General features: G+C 40.3%; 1 long non-coding RNA gene across 1 annotated transcript; it reads left to right on the plus strand.

Annotated features, from left to right (window-relative positions):
- The first annotated feature begins 1,946 nt into the window (after positions 1-1,946).
- On the plus strand, positions 1,947-24,706 carry LOC142108318 (uncharacterized). The gene is made up of 5 exons (XR_012680139.1): positions 1,947-2,011; positions 3,196-3,265; positions 13,506-13,592; positions 21,256-21,419; positions 24,015-24,706. It is a non-coding gene; the product is annotated as an uncharacterized LOC142108318 (long non-coding RNA).
- The last annotated feature ends 143 nt before the right edge of the window (positions 24,707-24,849 follow it).

The following is a 24,849-nucleotide window of genomic DNA, read 5'->3' on the forward strand; positions in this document are numbered from 1 at the left end:
CGAAATTCGGGTCAGTCTCCCGGGCTCCCGGGGGAGATGGCATTTCTCCCGCATCCCGGATTTCACTGAGAATCGCGTTATCGGTGAATCACGCCATTTTGGAGGGCGGGAGGGGGCGGGACGAGGCCAATCGCAGCATTTTGGCCCCGCCCCATGCGACGCAAATTACTTTTTCGTGGGGGGCGGGGCCAAAATGACGCAATTGGCCTTGTACCGCCCCCTCCCACCCTCCAGTCTCGCCCCCACAAGTTTCCGGGAGTTGGCAACTATGAGATAATCACACTTAATCTGTTAAAGTCTGCCTTTGCCATCTGCCGGTTTTGTGCTAATGTACGCAAAATTACTTTGGGCTCGGAGGGAAGTAAAGCAAAAAACATTAGTAACTTTGCACCTTGCCAAAACCATGTTACATTGGAGGGAGAGGTAAATATAAAATGTGATGGCAGATTTATAGTTGGGGTAGGGCATGTCCTAGATCACCTTTAAATTTCAGTGTACAAATAAAGCTATCAAGTATTTGTGTGCTACATGAAAAAACAGTCAGTATTTATTATTATTATTATTATTATTATTATTATTATTATTATTACCATTTACTTATATAGAGCCACTAATTCCGCGCTGTACAGAGAACTTACTCACATCAGTCCCTGCCCCATTGGGGCTTACAGTCTAAATTCCCTAACATACACACAGACTGACAGAGACTGACAGACACACAGACTAGGGTCAATTTGTTAGCAGCCAATTAACCTACCAGTATGTTTTTGAAGTGTGGGAGGAAACCAGAGCCCCCAGAGGAAACCCACCCAAACACGGGGAGAACATACAAACGCCTCACAGATAAGGCCATGATTGGGAATTACAGTGCTGTAAGGCAGAAGTACTAACCACTAAGCCACCGTGCTGCCCTATATTTAACTTATGTGCATACTAATAAACTAATTTGCAGCCCTTTCATTGTAACATGGTTTTTGTCCAGGAGAAAAACACACTCATTTTTTTGCCTTACTTTCCTTAATGTGCCATGCCCAGAACGTGTGCCTTGATGAATCAGGCATTATGTTTTATGCTACAATTTTATGTAGGTAATATTTCTTCCTTACAAAAACATTTCAGGCAGTAGGTTGGCTTTAATAACTGTAGCAATTAACATTGAAGCCTAATCTCCCATGTTCAAGTAAGATATGTTTATGGTAATTGCAATCAAACAAGTATCTGTTTTGTTTCTCATTTGTTATTTAAATAATTATCTGCCAAGAGATAATTGATAATCTTGTAACACCATACTTCTTTAAAAACAAAAACATATTCTCATAGGGTCTGGCTGTGCTACGTGTGTCACATTTTAAAAAATGTTATTAGCTCACAAGAAACACATTGATTTGCCCTGCTTCTTCCATGAAAAGGAATGCAAGGTTGCTTCTCCACATTCACTTCAGTCTCCATCTTTCAATATTATACAGTGCTGGGGGCAATTCGATATATTTGCACCCCCTTCAGGTAAAAGAGCACTCCTGGTTAAATATTAAAGTTTAATTGAACTGCTTGCCAGCATGGCCTGGGGAATTGCATGCTGAAGCAGCCTTCTCTGGGCTTCCCTGTTTTATGAAATGGGCAGCAGCATTATACGGTTGCTACAGAGCTCTGGGGTCGGTGTGCAGATTCCAGAGGTGAGTTGCACTCAAGGAAATAGGGCTGCTGCAAGTGCCTAACTTTTATTTATGTATATGTTTAATCATGGTGTGTGTGTGTGTGTGTGTATATATGAAATTGGGAGCACTACTTGTTAATGTGGAGCGCTACGCTCCGTCTCCCATCTTGGTAGTGGTGTCCCCTGTGATCTAGTGAAGACAGGAAGTGGGGCAGCCTCCAGCCAGCCGCATCGCTCTACTGAGCATGCACAGACAGGAAGTTCGGGTCTCAGCAGCTTCTTCCAAGTGACAGTCGAACTGTAAAGACATCATAACTAGAGCTGGATCCTTTTTGTGTTAAAACTGCTTATATATAGGTAAATATAGTGACCGGAGGCACAAAATAGATATGAGTAACCTGTTCTCTGACATTGTCCACAATATAAGCTTACTATCATCTGCATATATTAAGCTTGTCATACTGCCTGTCTGTTGCAGTCAGTATCAACTGTGAGCAACTACATATATGTCTATATCATCTGCTATAACAAGTTTTGAAATAAGACCAACAAATTGGTTAAGTCTAAAAGCTTGTTGTGGTTTAACATCTATCACCAACACCGCTGTTTGGCATTATATGAAATTAAGGCAGTACTATGTGGCATAATATGAACTGATGGCACCTCTATTTGGCATAATATGAAATGGGGGAAATACTGTGTGGCATAATATGAAATAGGACGGCACTTCTTTCTGGCATAATATGAAATGGGGCAGTAATGTGCGGCATAATAGGAACTTGGGGCATTGCTGTGTGGCATAATATGAACTAATGGCCCTACTGTGTGGCATAATACATACTGCCATACATTCCCGGAATGTCCGGGAAAGTATGGCAGCCTCTTGCATCTGCCCACTTCCTAGTGAAGTGGGCAGAATTAAATCCAAAATGCTGCGATTAACAATAATAATAATAATCCTTAAAATGCAGTATGTGAGACTGTTATAAACCTTGCAACCACTAGATGGCAGAAAATCTCTTTTGAATAAAAAGCACCAAGTAAAATTGTATCAGTAACTGAATTGAATATGTACTTACCAGTGAAGTCTACTACTGTACATGTTTAGCATAAAAGGATATAGAAAAAATATTTATGATCTAATATATATCAGACCTTACAAATGGGACGCGATTAAAAGCACAAATGTTATGTTAACTGCATTTGGCAATTACTCAATGTAGTGTGGTCCATGAAATATCATCAATTCACACATTAACCCTCCACTTCACACAAACACCCTAATAAGCATGATTATTCCTTGTCCTTAAACGTGTCCTTAGATGTGCCAATGTCACATAGACAGATAGATAGATAGATAGATAGATAGATAGATAGATAGATAGATAGATAGATAGACCTAACTACACATGCACAATCTGTGTCCAATTTGTGCAGGGTGTACAAATGTAAAGGGCCCAGACAGATTTGTGTTCCCTGCTTCTGCTGCCACCTTGAATTTTACTCCTTTTTATTATTTTTCTTTTACTTTAACGATGCAGCAGCTCCCAGGCCCTTATGGATCACTGGGAGGGTGCCGCGCAGTGATCTCATCACGTCAAGAACGACAAGGTAAGTTAATATTGGGGAGTTTGAAGATTCCCGTGGAGATGTGTGGGGGGGGGGGGGGAGCCTCTTTAATTTGTACAGGGCCCCACAGATTCTGAAGGCAGCCCTGTATATAAGTGACATAGTTAACACATTAAATTGCTTGGCCCTCAGGCCCCATGGGACCCAGTTAGTAGGGTAGACTGATAACAATCTCAGAATATGGTCATCTGCCAACTGGATTTTCCGATAGTTTAATTCACCATTTCATCCATCCCTATCTAATGTTAATGAGGGCTGCTTATATTTTGGGCCCATGTATGTAGTTATGTTAGTAATGATTGACATCTACTGCAATGTGTGCAACATTTTAAAAAAGATTGAACATTAAAAACAAAAAACACAAACATCTTAAAAGAATAGGAAATTATATGGTAGAGTTTAGATTTGATTTAATTTTTGTTTATTTTTTATTGTTTGTGATATTTCTGAGGCTGAAACTTTAGGAAACAAAGATAGTCATAGTTTGTGAGCGAGGGCGGGTTTGTAGTAGCATATTTAAAGCCAACGGCCAGGAGGGACTGAAGCAGCTCATGTTCCTGTCCAGTGTCGGACTGGCCCACCGGAGTACCGGAAAAATGACCGGTGGGCCCCAACACCTAAATGCTCTGCTCCTTAATGTAGCGGGGAGGGACTGCTACCCAGGTCCCCCAAACCAATGACTATCACTGCCGACGATACAGCTGGGGCGGTGCATGCACAGTCAGCACAGCCCCAGCACTCACTAACATCATGTGATGAGCTCCTCCAATCAGAGCTTAGATCACATGCAGCTCCTACAGACAGAGCCGGATTTAGACCTCATAGGGCCCTAGGCAGGATACTGTTTTTGGGCCCCCTCCCTGAAACACTCCATAGCACTATATTTTTGCAGCCTGCCATATACCCCTATAGTTACGCAGAAGTGAAAGCATGTGCTGCCAAAGGAGGTGGGGGTGTAGCTTGCCTCTTTGGGGGCGTACCTAACATGTGAAAAGAGCAAGGCCACCCTGCTGCAGAAAAAGGCACCCCTAAATAATTACCAAGCAGTCCCGTTTTTTTAAGTAGTTGGGTCAAAACAACCTAATAAGTATTTAAGTCAGGACAGAAATATTAAATATTAATATTAAATTAAGTTGTTTGCAAAAATAATACGCATAAATCCAAGGATGTGCCCTTGTCACTTTTGTCCCTCAATCATCACACTATGCCCATTTATTGCCACTTTTGTCCCTTCAAAATGTCACCTCTGTGTCCCTTCACTATGTCACCTCTGTGTCCCTTCACTGTGTCACCTCTGTGCCCCTTCACTGTGTCACCTCTGTGTCCCTTCACTGTGTCACCTCTGTGTCCCTTCACTGTGTCACCTCTGTGTCCCTTCACTTTGTCACCTCTGTGCCACCTCTGTGCCCCCTTCACTGTGCCACCTCTGTGCCCCTTCACTGTGTCACCTCTGTGCCCCTTCACTGTGTCACCTCTGTGTCCCTTCACTGTGTCACCTCTGTGCCACCTCTGTGCCCCTTCACTGTGTCACCTCTGTGCCCCTTCATTATCACCTCACACTATGTGCCTCCGTTTTACTTACCTGTCTTTTTCTCTTTTGTATTCCACTTTTCTGTCTTCTGGTCTTCTTGTCTTCCTGTCTTCTTTTTTCTCCACCACGCAGCTCCTCGGTTAGTCCTCACACAGTGGCCGGAAACAGACTTTAAAAAAAAAAAAACAGTCACGTGATCGCATGACAGGTCCCAGCAGTCTTTTCTCCTCTCTGTTTCCCCTGAATGAGGAGGAGAGACTGCCGGGACCTATCATGCGATCACGTGACTGTTTTTTTTTTTTTAAGTCTGTTTCCGTCCGCAGTCTCTTTTACTACGTCGGCGGACAGAGAGGGATGGCAGGCGGAGGGGAGCACTTCTCCGCCTTGCCTACCCCGCTCACCGCCTGTCCTGACTGGGCCCTCTGGGGACCGCTAGGCCCTAGGCAGTTGCCTAGCGGGAAATCCGGCCCTGCCTACAGACCCCGCGATCCCTGTTCCTGTTCAAGGGAGGGTTATCGGATCGGATCCACTCTCTCTGGGAGTCACCTGACAGCGCTGCAGAGACAGCGGTGCGACTGATTTTTCAGCTCAAGCAGTGTTAGCAAAGAAGAGAAAGAAGAAGAAAAAGCAGACTGTAAGTAAACTATAGTTTTCATATATGTAGTTTTCTCTTTAGAGCATAAAAATACATAAATTCATCAAAATCCCATCAAGGGGGGTGAGGTTGTCTTAAAAATCCAGCTACCAAATCTATAAAATCTATAGGGGATGGGGGGTTTAGATGACTATTCTGGCTCCCAGTTTATAATTTTTTTAAACTTGATATACTGTATGCAAATCTATAAAAAAAATATAGAGGATGAGGTTGATGAGACTGTTCTGGCGCCCAAAATATAGGGGGGTTGATATTTTTATTGTGCCCATTCTGTAAAAAATATGGGACTGTTTGGGAGAAATAGGTCTTTTTATTTATGCTAATAATTTCAGGGCTGGTGTGTGTGTAGGAGGTCTACATATTAAATGGGAATCCTATTAATTTAATGTTGGGGTTTGGGGGGGGGGGGGCAGTATATGCACATATTGGAAGTGAATGATTTTAATGTTGGGACTGGTTTGTAGGAAGGAGGTGTTTACATTCATGAATGTAAACACTATTTAATTTTGTGGTGAAAGGCGCTTAATTATTAAACGTGAGTGCTATTAATTTAATGTTGAGCTGGTTGGGGTTAGGTTGGTCTAGTGTATAGTCATAGCGGGCAGAGCCTTCTTACCTCAGTCTGTATTACCCTGTATTGTTTTATTACTGTGTTTGTTCCCAATTTGAAAGTGCTACGGAATTTGCTGGCGCTATATAAATAAATGTTGATTATTATTGCTCTACTTTCTAGGAGTTGAATAATAGCTATCTCTTTTCCAAACAGGACCCCAACACTTCTGGTTCTGGCCAAGCAGCAGCTGACTTGAAGAAACCAGCAGCAGATGCAAGAACAGGTAGGAGAGCACAGCATAGGGATAGAGGGTGGTCTAGCGCCTGTAGAAGTCCGACACTGTTCCTGTCTGTAGAGGTTATTGCATCCCTTAATTGCCTTGCATTCGAGGGGTTTCATCATCTCAATGATTATATATAGAGTATGCAGAAATCCAGGTCACACTGCACACAGCGCGAACCGCTATAACGTATTTTACCACTGCATATAACCTCTCTGCTCAGCAGTCACTTTGCTATGCAATGTTGAATAATATGGTTTATTGCTCTACAAACACTGCTGGCTATACCACTTTCGGGCTTTGAGCAGGTCCAGGGCGCTAATGGACATAGGTAGAGATTCTGGAACCGGCCGTGTATCTTTTATCAAAACAGTTTGTCGAATCGATACAAAAACTAGAAAATTCACCAGATTTTCTTACATTTTTAATTGCTTTTAAAAATTAATCTAAATGTAAAAAAGTCTAAAAAGTTAGACCATGTTTGAGCCAGTTCAACCATGTTCAGTCCTGTTTGACCATATTCGAGCCAGTTCACACGTGTTCAAACTTAAATCGACAAATTTTAACTGTTTTAATGATGAACGGCAAAGTGTTCACAGTTCGAATCATTAATCTTTTTTTTTAGCATTTAATGATAAAATGTTTAGAAACCTTATTTAAATAGTGTTTAGAATAAAATAGTGCTTAAAAATAACACTAATTTAAATGTAAACAGCAAACATGACCATCAAACAAAAAGCAAACCATGATCGTTATCGGAGAACATGAACTTTGAAAATGAATGGAGAAGGCAAACCGCAATTTTCAAGCAACACATTCAAAAATTTTTAGCTAGTGGTTGAACATGTTCTTGCGATCAAAATTTGATTGGTTCTTAACTTTGGAGCATCTCTTGTCATAGGACATCTTAAGTCCCAAATAATAGAAAACTAATTTGCAAAGGGATATTCTTCTTCTAGAGTGATTCCTAAAATCATAAAAGTTAATTATGTGCAATGTAATGTTAATATTACCAAAGTAACAATTAGGTAGCCACATATGCATTGCCTATGCCGTTGGAACATTAAAATAAATATAATTCAATGTTAAAAGTGACTTTTCATACAATGACAGTCAAAAAAGCAGCTAAATGCAGGCTTGTTGCTACCACTAAATGAACTAGGTGGCCAAAATCATCAAAGTTATGGGGAGCCTAAATGACTGAGGCCCTCATGTAGAGTTGAGAGCAATTTGCAACCCAAATATAAGTGGCTGCAAAAATTGAGCTCTTACATGACTATGTTGAGTTGCACACACTAGACCTCATTTAGAGTCGGACGCAAAGTCCATTTAAGAAGTGTAGGAGTGGGAGTGTGCCGCAGCTTGGTAGGGTATTGCGAGTGGCAAGCAACCCCATTTGCATCCCACTCTTAATACCCTATCGAGCTGCGAGCAGTTCCAGCAGCTAGCTAAAGCTTGCGCCACCTAATTCCTGCCGCACAGCTTTAGCCCTGTTTTGACATGTGTTGAGTCTGCGCCTCACTGCAACTAGGATTTATTTACATGGTCACACCTTTACAATTCCGTGTTCCTCCCATTCTCTCGTAGTAAGTCGCAAGCTGTCGCAAGTGTTAATTGCGTCCAAGATGCAGGCGGATTTGGTGCTTTCTGCACATGCGTGATTGTGTTTTTATGTTGGATGCGCCTAAAATGGACTTTGCGTCCGACTCTAAATGAGGTCCACTGTATCTTAAGATCCTATCCTATTAAGACACTACATTATAGGCCTTCAATGTCTGGAATGGGGGAATGGCTATCCCACACTTCCCCTATCCTGGTGTTGTAGTTTATGTGAAAGTGTGCTATTAAAAATAAGTAAAAAGCTTTGGTTTTGGTTTTAGATCTGTTTTAAGTTCGTGTTTTGGTTTTGGTTCTGTTTTTTATTTTTAAAATTGCTAACCCCAATAACACTAATTTCCAGTCATTTTCAGTCAATTATGACCACCTCACAGGTCACAATATTATTTTTATCCACTTCCGGACAAAGACTGCAGGGAGTTGGCAGGATGCTAAGCGACAGAGCAACGACACAAGCGCACAGCAGTTCATATAACATCTAGGAAACATTGTCACACAGGAGTGTCAGGAAAGAAAAGTGGTGCAAGATGGAATTGTCCTTGAGTAATACATATACACAACTATTTAGACATCCATACTTACATTACTTCTCCAAGCAACATTGTTCTTTGTTAATAAAACTGTTGTCTTTATACTATTAAAAAATAAAATAATAATCCTCCACCATTCTTAGGATGTTAATAGTAGGATCAGGTGGAGCTATGGCAGAAGTGTCACAGTTTTTGTTCAATTCATTTAGACCAGACCAGAGGGTAAATGTATCAAGATCCGATATTTTCAGAGTTTTAAAATAGCGGCAAATCGCGGGTGATAACCCGCGATTTTAGTCCCAAGTCGCCAGATGTTTTAAACTGCGATTTTCACTCTGATTTCAAAAATCTCTGGTCATCTCTGGTGATTTGCTGCGATGTTAAATACTCCCATATTTTAAGTTAACTCTCCTGTGTTTAGCAAACTCTCCTGTGTTTCCTAGCTGCGAGATTAGTAAACACGTTACTGTTACACTGTCTGTATATAGAGCCGGAGGTCCGGCAGTTGTCAAAAGCGTAAAAATAGATAAATGTTAAAAAAAAAAAAAAAGTAAAACAAATAAACATGGGGTCCCCCGTCCGAGCTCTAATAACCCTAGTTGCGTGAAAATCCCACGCAAATTTTTCCCCAATTTTCACGCAACCAGCAATAGGCTGGCAGCACTAGGGTTAGTAGAGCTCGGACAGGGGGACCCCACTTTTTTTTTTTTAACTATCACCTATTTTTAAACTTTTGACTGCCGCCAGACCTCCGGCTCTATAGACAGACAGTGTAACAGTGACATGTTTACTAATCAGTGTAACAGTTATGTGTTTACTAATCACGCTGCTAGGATGCAGGATGTTGTATCTGGCACTTTTTAAAGCAAACTCAGGAAAGTTTGCTTAATCGCAGCTTCATACATTTGAGACTTGTATAGCTAGAGTGGCAAACAGTCGGGACTTTGATCTCTATCGACTTTGTAAATAGCGATTTCGACAGAAACACATCTCTGGAGATTTTACATCAAATCTCACTAATACATCTGCGAGATGAAACACCTGTGAGAAAATAACTGGATTTTCAAAATCGGAGCTTGATACATTTACCCTCAGATGTCAAAATGTTGTGCTGAGTCATCTGCATCATCCCTGGGTCTCTTGGGAAAGCTAAGTTTTCAACTTGCTTACCAAGAGCTCCTTAAATCTCTTGAGATAAAGGTCAGTTGGAAGCAGAGAAGACATAGCTCTTAAACCTAGGATCAAGCACAGTTGTCACAATGTAGTGATCCAATTTCAAGATTTTGATAACTCTTGGATCCTGGCAAAGCGAATAAAGTACTTAATCTACAAGGCCGACATATTTAGTGTAATTGCTTTGTTTCATCTCTTCTCTTCTCTTCAGTTTCTCAAGCTGCTTTTCCAAAAGTCGAATTAAGGGAATCACTTGGCTCAAGCTAGCAGTGTCTGAACTCACTTGACAGATGACTATTTTGAATGGTTTCAGCACTTTGCACAACACGGAAAGTGTTCTCCACTGTGCTGCACTAAAATACATTCCCCCTCCTTTCCCAATGTCATGGCTTGTGGAGTAAGTGTAGATGGAGTTCCTCCATCCTCAGAAGCATATAAAGGGTGGAATTCCACCTTGTTAGATTGCCTGGATATGTCCCTATATTTTACTGGCCACAGACTCTCCTGCATGCCTCTGTCATTTTTAATAAAGCTCTGCACCACCAAGTTTATTGTGTGAGCAAAACAGGGAATGTAATGGAATTCACCCAGCTGTGATGCTTTCACAATTGGTGGCAATATCAGAAATTACATTTCTTGAGGAGAGTCCAAGTGGGATAAGCCATGTTGCAATGACATCCCTTAGTTTTTGTAACAGATTGTAAGCGGTGTGCCTCTTACTGAAGCTGGTGATACACAGAGTAGCCTGTCTCTGAAAAAATCTGACGTAGTTGGCTACATACTGCTGCTGTTCCTGCTTGTGAAGGCGAATCACCAACCCAGTGGCCTGTCACAGTCATATAATCTTTAGTTTGCCCACTTCTGCTTCTCCACATATCTGTGGTTAAGTGTACAGTGTGTAAAATTGCATTTTGTAGCCCAATATTTAAATTTTTACAAACTTTCTGGTAGAGGTTAGGAATAGCTTCTCTAGTAAAATGGTGTAGTGATGAAATTTGGTAACAGGGAAACAAGACCTCAATTAACTGTGTAAAACCAGGTGCATTAATAGTGGATATTGTACGCATAACTAATACTAGCATAGTCGCTATGGCATCTATGTTCCGCTTTGCGACTGGGTGACAGCTTTGATACTTGCTTCCTATTGAAAAGGATTGTTTAACAGTCAATTGTTGTAAACTACTAGTAGTCTTCTTCTTGGTCTGCTTCTGGGAAGATCCACCCCTAGCAGCAGCAGCAGCATGGACACTAACGCAAAACAATTCTTCTGAGGAATTGTGGATAGTGGAGGAGTCATCTAGCATTAGCAACTTGGATGCAGGACTAACTCCGATTGCTAGTGAGGATATTGCTGAGGACGGTGTTGTGGGTGTAGATTGCAGGTTCCGGGATCTAGGTGAGAGAAGGAAGCTAGCTGATGGTGGACTGCTTGTTGTTTTTTTTTTAGCATAAGTTTCAGATTTTCTCAAAAGCTTCCCATGAACTCTCTTCAAATGGTGTAACATAGATAAGGTTCCTAGATGGTTAAATTCCCTACCTCTACTGACTGTGGCTTTACAAACACTACAAATGGCTAGACAACTGTTGTCAGGATTTGGGTAAAAATAATTCCACACAAAAGAGGTGGATTTTTGGTCTTATGCCCAGGCATGACAATGGTCTTCTTCTTATCATTGGCAACAACTGCTTCCACTGGTGCAGGACTTACACGTACAACAACATTGTCATCAATATGCTCATTAGTGCCGCTGTCAGCTACACAAATCCTCCTCATCCTGTTGCAATTCCAAAGTGGCATCCTCAATTGTGTATCATTGGCTACACTTGGGCTGCTTATTCACACATCTGCAGAAATGCTGAAAGGAGGCATCTTTATGAGTACAGTATCAGAAAGGTCAGGCTTACACATTGCACTCGTGGATAGAATCTCCTCAGGGATTTGTGTCATTTCTGAATCTGAACATCCAGTTTCTTCTGCTTTACAGTTTTTTCCAGCTCAGCTTTTACACGTAAAAGTATTTTGGCACCACTTCTTGAGTCTGAATGACAAAGTCTTGCATTATCATGACTTACCTTACAAGAAGATGCCTCACTGACAGATGCAGAACTAGCACTCATACAGAACGGCGAAGGCTTGATTCTTTCCTTGCCACTGCGTGTGTAGAATGGCATGTTGGCCAAGGTAAAAGGTGTTTTTTTACATTTTTGTTTACCTGACTTAAAAACAATATGCACTTTAACATCGTTTTTAGCAGATGACGTAGAGGGATTACTATCATCATGACTGATGCCAGCAGCTGATTGGTGCTCCTGGTCTTCTGTGGACTGATGTGAATCCTTATCAATGGCACAGAGCAATGTGACTGGAGATTTTTAAAAACACTGCCAGTCCTATTATTACTTTTCAGCACTGAACACTGCCACCTCTCCAGTTTCTGGGCGAGCTATGGCACAGTTCAATGTGACTGGAGACTTTTAAATGCAGTGCCAGCCCTATTATTTCTATTTCAGCACTGAACACTGCCACCTCTTCTGTATCTGGGCGATCTATGGCACAGTACAATGTACTGGAGACTTTTAATAACACTGCCAGCTCTATTATTTCTGTTTCAGCAATGAACACTGCCACCTCTCCTGTTTCTGGTTGAGCTATGGCACAGTAGAATGTGACTGTTGACTTCTGCTGCAGTCAGAATTTGGTTTAATTTACATGACTCCATGGATCCATCCTTCCTTGTGTCATTGGTGTAGGCTTGTGGTGCTAGTGTAATGGTGTGAGGAATGTTTTCTTTGCACTCATCAGGAACTTTAGTACCAATTGAGCATTGGTAAATGGCACATCCTAACTGACTATTGTAGCTGACCATTTGCATCCCCCTTAGATTGTAAGCTTCTCTGAGCAGAGTCCTCTCTCCTACTGCTTCCATCACTATATACCCTGTTCTACAGCTACTCTTCCCTCCTCTTTCTTTAGTCTCCTGCCCACCAAACCCCCCCCCGCTTTTCACTGGTTCTTTTCTAAAGCCCTTACCTGTTTCTGCGCCCACACTCCTGGGCACACCAGGTTTCCTGCTGTGCTGACTTTCCTGCTGTCCTGACTTTCCCTCATCCTTACTTTTTCCTAAGTTGTGCTCTGAACTTCCTGAGCTATTGTGCTGCTCGTTTATTGTACTGTAATGTCATACCTTGTACTGTCCTACTGTTTGTTCCTGTACGGCGCTGCGGACACTTTGTGGCACCTTACAAATAAAAATCAATAATAATAATAATAATAATAATCCCTTTATGGTCACAGTCTACCCATCTTCTAATGGCTAACTCCAGCAGGAAGAACAAAGAACACATCATCTAAAGGTGGTTCCATGACATGACAATGTGTTAAATTTATTTCAATGGCCTCTACAGTCACCAGATCTCAATCCAACAGAGCACTTTTGGGATGCGGTGAAACAGAAGAGTGACAGCATCAATGTGCAGCTGACAAATCTACAGCAACTGCGTGATGTTATCATGTCAACATGGACCAAAATCTCTAACATATATGTTTACTGTACAAGAAAAAATTGTGGTCATTTTGTTGTGGTGCATCTGGGTATTCTTAAAAATTAAATGTTTATTGGCAATAATGCAAATATAGTAAGAAGGTTATAAAAATGTGTTACAACTGTAATTGTCACCTGTTGCTATTTCAGTCCCCTTCTAGAGAATTAATATATACCTTAAGAAGGGGGAAGCAGCCTGCCCAAAATATTGTGTTGTTCTGAGTACCTGTTAGTATTAAAATAAAGTAGCTCAAATCAGCACATAAGACATCAACTTTGCCCATCTGTATGGTTTATATTCATAAAACATTTATTAATTGTATACCATGGAATTCCTGCAGGTGCATTTTATCAGGTGGATATCTCTGAGCTCTTCATACAATGTCTTCTTTCTACAATTCTGACCAGATGGAAGGATGGGATTAAAGGTATGTTGGGGGGAGTTGATTGATGATAGCCAGTCCACACACTGATGATGGGGCCAACACGCTTAATTGTACGGTGCTTACAGAATGGTCTCACTAAACTATCAATCCAAGGAAGAATATGGAGGGGCCAATCACAGTATTGGGCCAATACTTTTTCATTCTAGGAAATATTCCAGTCTATTATGCTGACCCGTCATAAAGGAGGAAGTCAGGGGCGTGTAGGCCGCCACAAGTCAAAAGCAAATTGCATGACACACTATGCATGTGATTCCTTTTCTAACTATATAAAATCTTAATGTTTGTTGACATTGCTTGACATGGGAAATCAGAATGCTAATGAGGTGGGTGGGAAACAAATACAAGTATTATGGGTAAAATCTATTAAAATATATACATTTATATATTATTTTATTTATTAACAGTTTTTCTATATATCACCTACCTTTTATGCAGCGCTTTACAGAGAATATTTAACCATTCACATCAGTTCCTTCCCCAGCGGAGCTAACAACCTATATTCCCTACCGTAGGCTAATTTTGTCTGTAACATAGTAGCTCTCACCGTTATCTCTCCTATGCAGTGCCTCCACCTTAGTCAGAATTACGTGGCGTCCTCATTGGGTAATGTCCAGGACATCTGTAACACCAGAGAGAGACTAAGGGAACTCTCTGCCCACCTCCTACTTATGACCTCAGACACACAAATCAAATAGCGGCACTTCAGATTGGTCTTTAGAAACCACAATGGCAAATTTATTTTTAAAATGAACTCTGTCTCATCCCAAGGCAATGGGGGATGTTATTTCTAAACAGTCTCTCTGTGTCCTGTTTCACATGCACTGCCTGTCACAGATGCCGGTGCTACATGTCAGAAACCATTTTACATACCAGTATGTTTTTGGAGTGTGGGAGGAAACTGGAGCACCCAGAGGAAACAAACGCAAACATGGGGAGACCATACAAACTCCACACACATAGGGTCTTGGTTGAGGCAGCAATAATAATCACTGTGACACTGTGCTGTCCGAAAACTAGGATACTTGTTGCACCCTCCATGTGACTAAGTCCCTTGGAATGGTTCAAGCAATAACTTTTATTTAAACCTCTAAGAATATTTACTCCCAGGTATTTTATATGGAATGGTTGTCCCCTGTAATCAAAGCTATTTTCAGTACAATAAATATTAAGGATTCTGCAAGGAAAATGTCCATGGCCTAAGATTTTGTTCTGTTAATTTTGTAGCGAACACTCTATAGTGTAATATTTTGTGTAGATTAGGAAGAGGAAAAAATGGTTTGAAGAGAAAGAGGTCACCTGTGGGAAGAGCCAACCTGTGCACCTTAGACCCTACCGAGATACCATTAATATCAGCATTGAGTCCTATATGAGCTGCCAATAACTACATACATAGGATTAAGATTAATGGAGAAAAATGGCATTCCTGCATTCCAACGTTAGTGATGGAGAAATGGGAAGACAATTGCGCATTGACAATAACCTTTGCCACTGAGTTATTGTACAGAGCTAGAATCCAAAATGTGGTGATCCAGACATTGATGCATCAAGATCTTTTCCACAATTACCAAATGAATTCTGTTGCACACTTTTTCAGCATCAATCATCAGGACCACTGCTGGAGTGGCAGAAGTCTAAGCATGTGAGATTAATTAGGCATATGGCCTTTTTCTAGCTCATCTACCATTAAGGAGGACTCTTGATGTAGCTTTGGTCAAAGCTAAGTATTTAGCCAAGCCAACAATCCAGCAGCAGTCTAAGTCTGATATATATTATATTACAATGTAAAAGCTTCATTAGTCGTTGAGGTCACAATTAGAGATGAGCGGGCTCGGATTCCGCTAATCCGAGCCCACCCGAACAGTGCGGAGCACTGTTCGGATATTTCCGGCGGGCAAAAATTGAAAACAAGGCTCTGTCGTCGAATCTGGCGAGGGGTGGGAGGGAGGGCCCAGAACAATTCCATCTTGTACCTCTTTTTTGGCATTATGTGCTCAAGCTACCTCGGTGCAACCTTTTGGCCTAAAAACAATATTGTGAGGTGTTCAGAATAGACTGGAAATTAGTGGAAATGATTGTTATTGAATGTTATTGAGGTTAATAATAGCGTAGGAGTGAAAAAAACAAACACAAAACTGGTTTTTAGCACTTCTTATGTTTTTTTAAAAATAAATCCGAATCCAAAACCTTAAATCCGAACCAAAACCTTTCGTCAGGTGTTTTGCGAAACAAATCCGAACCCAAAACCTCAAGCAAATCCGAATCCAAAACACAAAACACGAGACACCAAAAGTGGCCGGTGCTCATCCCTAGTCACAATGTGTAAGTTATGTGTGAGCTATGCAGGTTATCCCTAATTTATATTCTGTGCGCTGCTGCTGCTTTTGCTTGAAGAATCATGCCAGCATACTTCCAATGCATACAGAGTTAAATAATAATTTATAGTTTTTGCAAAGAGAAAACATCCCTTTTATACTTAATTCCAAAATATATGTGTGGCTCTGCATCATCTGTATTGTTGTCATGCACAAAACATTTTCATTTCTTTAGATATAGCAGACTGAATTTAAGGATCTTATATTAAAGAAAAGTTTAATCTCCAAGTCCAATCTGATTTAGTGAGGCTGGGAAGGCTAGTAAGGGCATAAACTGGCCAGCTGATTGATGCTATGGATGAGTCAGACGTTAGATGCAGTTGATGGTGTTGGAGGAAAAAATAATATATTTACGTATTTGAGCGATGTGAGAGTGAAACACGTAATCCCTGGTAGGAATTTAATGATGGTAACAGAAGTGAGACTATATTTGGTAGAGAGCCTTTCATGAAAAGGCATTTCTCTTACGAATCTATGTAAGTTTAAAATCACTACAGACTGGTACATGTACATCTAAGCATTGTAACTTCTCTAGATTTGCTATAAAAAGAGTTCTGGTGTAATAATATTTAATTAGAATTGAGCAGAATTGTAATTTTTGTGCAGATTTGAGACGTTTTTTGAATGAATATTTAATCCTATAACATTAAGATATAGTTTTAGTGTTGTCTAGTATTCTGAGTAATACTTATGTAACTTGGAATAAAAAAAGTCTAACTACATGTTGACATCTTGTATAAAAAAAAACAACAACAAGGCCATTAGATGGAAACATAGACTGGGCTAACTCAGTGTCGCGACCTATGTTTGGCCATTAAAAGCCCTTGTGGTGGCTGAGCTCTGTCTGAAAATCTTTGAAAGGGTGAAAAAATAGGCTAAGTGTGGAGGAGAAATATTTTAAATAGACAAACATATCACAACTTATTTGATAAACTTTAAAGTAAGATAGATAGCCAGATGCAAGCATAATATACAAGTACAAAATAATAGTGTAAACCATCCAAAAACTTAAAACATTTTATTAAGCTTATTAATAATACGACTAAATTATTTTGAGGTCTTAACAAAAAACACATGGAACCCAAAGCTTTAACTGGCAGCTCCTGTTCCTATTGCTTTCTCTATGACAGTTCAAACTTTAGTTTCTTTTCCATGTGCAACAATCTTTCCCATATGTCGCTGCCAACTCAAAGTAGCCAGAAAGGTAAAAACAGGAGTTTAGTGGTAATAGTACTGTTTACATCTGCCTTCTCCCTCTTTAAGGGTTCATATATAATTCTGGTGACATATGGCTGAGATGTTCTCTATAACACTCTATAACAGTGGCAAATGCTGACAGGTGACAGTGACCTAATGAAAAACCTTGGCAAGTCCTGTGTGTTTGTGTAATTATGAGAATGGAAATCCCAGTACCATTACTGCAGGTAGGACATTCCTCACCTGCTACCTTATTTAGAATCAGACTGTAAGCAAACACCTTCAGACTATATATGAGTACAGTGGATTAGAAGTTTGTGGGATCAGGATCCTCTGTTGATACTGATCATCCTCCAGATATACTTTTTCCCTCTTCTGCTTTGACAGTCATGGTATCTGAATGGGAGGAAGATTAAGATGGGATAAGAAACTTGACAAATTTTAAGAAAGAATTATCCTTTGCTGCTCATTAGCACCCCCACTAGGCCACAAGGCTGTCATATGCCGGGTCTTCGGTACTTCTAAACCGAAACCCGTCTCACTTACCTCTCTGCCGGCGTCCTCCCCTCCCGCGGCCGGGTGCCATCTTAGTTTCGGGTCTCTTTAAGACCTTCTCTGCCCTCTCATTGTTGTCTCGGTCTGCTTCCCACTACTTAAGGCAGCTTCTGTGCCTGTTCTTGGTCATCAGTCTCATGGTGAGAACAAGCTCTGGATCTCTCTGACTCCACCATTTCAGTGGAAATAACCCGCTGTTCACAGATCATCCCTCCACCATTCCTGTGGTAATAACCTGCTGTCCGCAGATCAACCATTACTTCTTGCAAGGGATTCCTGGAGAAAACCAGCCACTACGGTAGACTCCGCACCTCCGGTAAGAGTATTAGCAAATTTGGCAGATCAGGGTCCAAGATTTCCGTGATAAAGGCTCTGTGTGTTCAGTCAATTCTAACTCTGGAGGGGATCTCTGAAAATATCCTTGAGTGCTGCATGGAGATCTGCAGACATGACTGTTTAAGGTAGCCTGTTGAGTCTGATATTATTTAGCCATTCTAAATTCTCCACATCATTTAGCTAAAATATTGTCCTTCATGTATGAAAGGGCCCAGTGCAGGATGACATTGCTTCATCCAGTGCAGTCATCTCTGCCATGTTTGCCAAATCTGATCTCGAAGCCTCACTCTCAGTGTACACAGAGGTTGCCATTCATACAATTGGAGCTTTAAAATCATTTTTTTGTACTGTCCCTGTCGACAAGGACTATAGTAGCGGCATGTACGTCCCTGGTCCGGACATTCCCCTCCTTACCTGTTAGGGCAAGCCTCTTCCTAAGGCACAGGCTTATTGCCATGCAGCTGATACCAACTATAATATGGGGTATACTGAGCGTGGGCTTATTCTTTCTCTTTTTTCTGTCTCAAAATATTGCCATATTTTGTCATAGCAGCTCTTACCTGACAGGTAGTTGGCAGGTAAGAGCTGCCGGCCGGCTACTCCGAGTGGCCCTAACTGTCCTTTTTGCTAAGTTGCCAACTACCATTTTTAGGAACCCCTGTACATACTGTTCTCATTAATTGCACTATCTGGCTATTTAATTCGATATGGTCCAAGCAGGGCCGGATTTCCCGCTAGGCAACCTAGGCAGCTGCCTAGGGCCTAGCGGTCCCCAGAGGGCCCTCTCAGAGCCGACGGTGAGCAGGGTAGGAAAGGCAGAGGGGCGCTCCCCTCCGCCTGCCATTCCCCTCTGTCCGCCGGCATAATAAACAAGAACTGCGGTCGAAAATTTATTTAAGAAAAAGAAAAAAAAAAGTCAGCTGACCGTGCACCGGCTCCCGGGAGCCTCCTCTCCTCCTCTCTCCCACTTTCAGTGAAGATTCGGCAAGGAGCAGGAGCATTGCTGGAGCAGAGAGGAGGAACAGCGGCAGCGCGCCATACAGGAAAAAAGAAAACAAGACAAGAAGAACAGAACAGAAAAGAAAAAAAGGCAATTGAAAGGTAAGTTAACTTACGGAGGCACATGGGGTGAGGGGCAAGAGAAATGTGGAATAAGCATTAAGGGCACAAAGGGGCAAGAAAATGGTGGAATAAGCATTAAGGGCACAGAGGGGCAAGAGAAAGGTGGAATAAGCTTGAAGGGCACAGATGGGCAAGAGAAAGGTGGAATAAGCATTAAGGGCACAAAGGGTCAAGAAAAGGGTGGAACAAGCATCAAGGGCACAGAGGGGCAAGAGAAAGGTGGAGCAAGCATCAAGGGCACAGAGGGGCAAGAGAAATGTGGAATAAGCATGAAGGGCACAGAGGGGCAAGAGAAAGGTGGAATAAGCTTCAAGGGCACAGATGGGCAAGAGACATGTGGAACAAGCATCAACAGCACAGAGGGGCAAGAAAATGTGGAATAAGCATGAAGGGCACAGAGGGGCAAAAGAAAGGTGGAACAAGCATCAAGGGCACAGAGGGGCAAGAGAAATGTGGAATAAGCATGAAGGGCACAGAGGGGCAAGAGAAAGGTGGAATAAGCATTAAGGCCACAAAGGGTCAAGAAAAAGGTGGAACAAGCATCAAGGGCACAGAGGGGCAAGAGAAAGGTGGAGCAAGCATCAAGGGCACAGAGGGGCAAGAGAAATGTGGAATAAGCATGAAGGGCACAGAGGGGCAAGAGAAAGGTGGAATAAGCATCAAGGGCACAGAGGGTGAGGGGAAACAAGAGACATGGGGAACAAAAACATGGAGGGCACTGTGAGGGGAAATAAACAAGGGGAGCAAAAATATGGAGGGCACAGTGTGATGGTGAAGGGTACACAGTGTGATGATTAAAGGGCAAAAGCATGATGGAGGCTCGCACGGTGTGATGATGAAGGGAGTAGAGTGTACTAAAGGGCAAACAGTGTGAAGAAGGAACAAAAGTGATAAAAGTGATAAAGGTGGGGACATCTTTTTCTCTTCTGTACTTCTCCAACTTATTTGCCAAAATACATTTTTGTAGGAGGGAGCTGTGAGAGTGTGCGCAGACCCAGTGTGCTTGGACTGGGCGTGCAGGGAATGAAGTGACATCATACGGAGGATCGAGGTAGACTGCGCAGAGTTGGACCAATAATAGCAACCAGCAGGGAGTGAAATAACCTTTCTTTTCATCAGCAAACGTGAGTAATGAAAAGTAATCATTATTAAAGATTAAAGCTATGTATAACATTGTTTGCACTCTTTTTTATGTAAGGATTTAATTAAAAGTTAATATTTTTTGGTAGAACTTTGTTTGCACTATCTTTTCTAATAGGTATTAAAAGTTAATATAATCCATGCTTTAAAAACAAAACAAAAAAAGTAGTGCTATGGATTGTTTCCCGGAGGGGGACCCCAAACCAGTATCTTGCCTAGGGCCCTATAAGGTCTAAATCCGGCTCTGGGTCCAAGGTGGGGGTTGGACATATTATTCACATCACAGCAGTATTTGAAGTTTATTATACCAAATAACGGTTTTCCAAATAACGGAGTTTGCTGTTTACCAACATGATCTGTCTTTACATGATTTTATTTATTCACCATTCTGATCTGGATCTATTTATTTTCTTGGCAGAAGTCAGTATTCAAAATAAAGACCACATTATGCTATATTTTCTTAACTGAATGCATTTCATATCTGTGGGCCCACAGTAATATACAAATATTCTATGCAGTTTTGGGATTTTAGGTAGTGGATCTTTCCTCACAATTGTATCCAGTTAGATGGTTATTTATATTAAGAACTAATATTAACTCCATAGGGTTCTTAGCATTTTTTATTTGACTCTTATTCTAATGCTGATATTTTACGATTTTCAATAAATTCTATTATTATATTGATTGGTATAATGGAGGATAATAAATTGTGCTCTCTCTGTCACCATGTGTGAGACCATCCTTTGATAGTTTCTCCAGTACAGAAGTAATTTTTTCAGTGCTGCATTCTTTTGTTTTATACTGTTTTCCCTACTGTATGGCGCTGCGGAGCACTGTGGCACCTTACAAATCTACGATAATAATAATACTAACATTGCTACACTGTGTACCGACCTGGCTCTGACTAATAAGACTTTCTACAGCTTAAACACCTTGGAAGTCTCTTGACTGATCTCTTGCTATATTGAAAATGACTCCTGGAGCAACCGTCTCAACAGCATCTCGAATCACTTACCAGTAAGCTTCATCAGGAACAACTCTCTGGTCAGTCTGCTTCCAGCCATCAGAATCTATCTGCCAGAGTAAGGTAACAAAATTACTTTTCTTACTCTTACCATAACAACTACAAAAGGATTTGATGTATATATGCGGTAACATAGAGTTTCAGCAGCAGTAACGAAATTAGTTAAATCTGACCAATTTTTGGGTCTTGGCGTTTTTGGAGGTTTCACCATTCACTGGGTTCTTTTATTTTACCACATCATCACAATGCAAGAGGTTGTATAAGCTCCACAGCAGGAGCAGCTTCTATAGGCAGGCACAGAGTTCTAATCACACCCCTTTAACATTTGTGAATGACAATATGGGCATTCATTTCCCTCTAATGTATACCCAATTGAGTCTTTATAAATCCTCCCACTCTAATGCCCCTTGTTGCCTGTCCCTAAAAATCTCTTGATAGCAGGCTTATCCTCATGTGAGGTTAATAGGTGACTTGGTAACCTCTATTAAAATAAGGCTCATATGTTACTGTATGTGACTTGTTTTTCTTTTTTTTTTTCATGCTTTATGTTCTCATTATCTTGTGAGTTACCATTTCGTTTTTCTTTTATACACAGGCAGTTAATAGTTTTTTTTTGTTTAAAATAGATCAAGGTTGACATGTTTAAAAACAAATTCACAAAGCAATTTTTGTATACATGACTACAATGAAATACCAGTTTAATTGGTTTGTTTCATAATATCATTTGTACAACGCAGAAAATGGAATCTTTTCTATATTCAGCCCTATAGCTCTCAAATAGGGTACAATCTTTGCTTCAAGTGCTGAAAATTGCTGTGTTCATGAAATTGCTGTGTAAAATGTGATTCTCTGCAATTAGTACTCATTTTGAGGGGCTGACAGTAACTCATTGTTAGATTGCTTCATTTTGATAACAAGAAAAATAGGAATAAAATGTTCATAACAATAACCACATTTCTGAGTTTGGTTTTTCACCTGATCCTAATGTTAGTCAATCGTCAAGTGCATGTTCCAAAAATTCCTTTCTATAGGACATTTTCAGTAGGAATCATTTGATTATATGTACTGCATGAATTGATACGCACATCTGTTTAAAAAAATAATCAAAATTCTGTAAAACTCTTTTGGTATTTTCACACATTAAAAAATTAACCACAAGACTTCGATGCAGCTGCTGATCATGTAATTGCCCTTTTCAGTCTTCTGATAAGACAAATTGTTGCAATTAATGCATATTACATAAAAAAAACAAGCATTTGATTAAATATTGTAAACCAATCAGAATAAATAAGAATGAGCCGCTCTATTTCCAAGCTGCATCTTCATCTTGCTTTCCTACAGTCTGCATTAATGAAAATGTTGCTTGAATCATTCTGAGAAGAAAACCTAATCAAGCGCTATTAATAAACTCAACCAATTTGAAATTTGATGACTTCATCGAATGAATGAGTAAAATAGCATCTGTTCATCATTGAAATTATTATAAAAAAAAAACCAGAATCATGGAATTCTTAAAAATGCAGGCAAAGATTTATGTACAATTATTTTTCTATTACGGTCTTATATACTGAAATGAGTTCAACTAAACAAACCACAGAATTCGCCTTTGAAAAAAGCAAGTCCTTGCTGTGCATATATTGACTAAGGAGTAATACTGTTGTAGATGACCGCTATGAGTCTGTGCTACCCATGGACAAACCAACTAGTCTGAGTGTCAAAAGACTTACACGTAAGTCTGGTATCCTAACAGTGACCACAAATGCTCTGTGTCAGAAAAGAAATTCTGCAACATGAGTTCAAGATGATCACTTAGCATCGTTAGGTAGCAATAAACATTGACCTAACTTCTAAGTAAATGACTGCACCCAAACCATGCCAGGAGATATTGGGCCATTGTTTATGAAACTGTCTAGTCGCCCACATGTTTAAAATTGCAGTCAATTGATCCGCAGTTGCTCAATTGTTTGTTCTTGGACTTCAAATTAAGTCATGGATATCATGGAATATTTGATTTAATCCACTATGGCCCTTTGTCAATGATGTTTTTTTCCTTGGAATCCCATGCTGACATCATCTTAGACTCTGTTGTTTGTAAAACAATAGCATTTTTTCTTCAAATTGTTCCCTCTCTCCTTCAGTACTGTTTCCTTTCATCATAACAAGTCACATTTTGCCAGCATTGGTCATCCAAATTATTTGTCCTTTCCATGCATTCTCTGTCCTTCTTAGATTGTAAGTCTCTCTGAGGGGAGCCCTTATTACCACTTGCTTTATATGTTATTGTAAAATCTCTGTAAAGTAAAACTGCACTGGACAGTACTGCTTAATATGCCATAAAAAAGAAGAATCCTTAAAAAGGTAGACTTTGTAATTGTGATTTGTTAAACTTAGTGGTAAAGTACCGTTTACTTTTTTATACATAATTTATATACATGATTATGCAGTTATTATTATCAGAATTGGAGACAGGAAAATGAGTGTGTGTGTGTCTTGTGTCTTTGGGTTGATTATAGAATATAAAACAACTAAGGGTTACTAAACATGTCATGCATGTCAAAAATGGTTATAAAGTACATTTCAAGAAGTCTAAATAGTGATACAGACTTTGTCTTGTCAGAGAAAATATACATATATTTTACGCAACTTTTTTTGTGGTAGGATCTTAAGGCTTGGTATCTGGGACATCTGCCGGAAACCAGGACCTCTGTGGGAGTCAACTCTCATCTCAGCTGTCCGCACTCCACCGGTTATTGTAGCCACAACCAAGGATGGCTCTTCAGGTCTGGTTAAGAAAGTATTGCCTGTTTGAGCTGATATCATCCCTTGTGTTTCCATATTAGGTGGATATTGTACAAAACAGAGAACCTGAGGCTAAGAGTCCTATTTTTGTAAGAAAACAGGGAGGGGGTTCGGTTAACATTCATGCTTGTGGTACATAAAGCTTGGGACCTCAGCACCTGCTACTCCTAAATATAGGATATTTGGGGGCCTTTAGCATAAGTTACATATTTTAAACGGCTTAACTGTCACTTGTCAATTCTGGTTCCCCACATTGTTACAGGATGAAAATAAAAAAAATACAGTACATGTAAATTGTATTTTTAATCACACAAAATTAATCATATTGATAGCATTATTTAAATGGTGGATATAGATCAAGGATAAATGTTTTGCTATAACTAAGAATATTTTTGGTTTGCCCTGTAAAAAAATGATACATGTAGTTCTTATAGCAGCAACATGACATTATTTAGGTGAATACAAAACAAATCTTATTGTATTGCTTTGTAGTGTTTGTTTTTAGCATTCTCTCTTTGTCACAATTCTTTGCTGTGGTAATAATAACTATAAATTGCTACAAAAATATTTTGGTTACCGTATTGTATTTTTATTTTTTTTTGCTTTTACAGTAAGGGGGAGATTGAGTTCAGCATTGTGTGTCTCCAGAATGAACATGGAGATACATTACGCTGATGTTCTGGATGCAATCTCT

The sequence above is a fragment of the Mixophyes fleayi genome, chromosome 1 (assembly GCF_038048845.1).
Source record: "Mixophyes fleayi isolate aMixFle1 chromosome 1, aMixFle1.hap1, whole genome shotgun sequence".
In the NCBI taxonomy this organism is placed as follows: Eukaryota; Metazoa; Chordata; class Amphibia; order Anura; family Limnodynastidae; genus Mixophyes; species Mixophyes fleayi.